Source organism: Penaeus monodon, chromosome 22 (assembly GCF_015228065.2).
Source record: "Penaeus monodon isolate SGIC_2016 chromosome 22, NSTDA_Pmon_1, whole genome shotgun sequence".
NCBI lineage: Eukaryota > Metazoa > Arthropoda > Malacostraca > Decapoda > Penaeidae > Penaeus > Penaeus monodon.
The window spans coordinates 20,779,438-20,779,815 of NC_051407.1; positions in this window are offsets into that span (position 1 = coordinate 20,779,438).

The following is a 378-nucleotide window of genomic DNA, read 5'->3' on the forward strand; positions in this document are numbered from 1 at the left end:
ACCATCAATATCATCAATAGCACTGGCTGTAATAGCAGTGTAAATTGTTTTTCGTGTTATCATAGCATAATAACATTAATAACATTAAAGCTTTATGACTGTAAGTTTCCATTCCGCAAAATGGATATTTTTTTTCTGTGAAATAAGATTTGAAATAGAATTTTGATTAACAATCAGGAAAAAAAGCCTATCTATTTGTCAGGTATTATATAAAAAGAAATCATGAACTGTGGCCAACTTGATCCATGTTGTGATAAGGATAGTAATGATAAGGATAATTTCTGGTTTTACATTGTGGTTTGACTCTAAAGCTTTTTTTTTTTTTCTTGATAAGAAGCAGAGAAAGGATGGAAAGAGAAGGCGGTTGGGAGTACGATT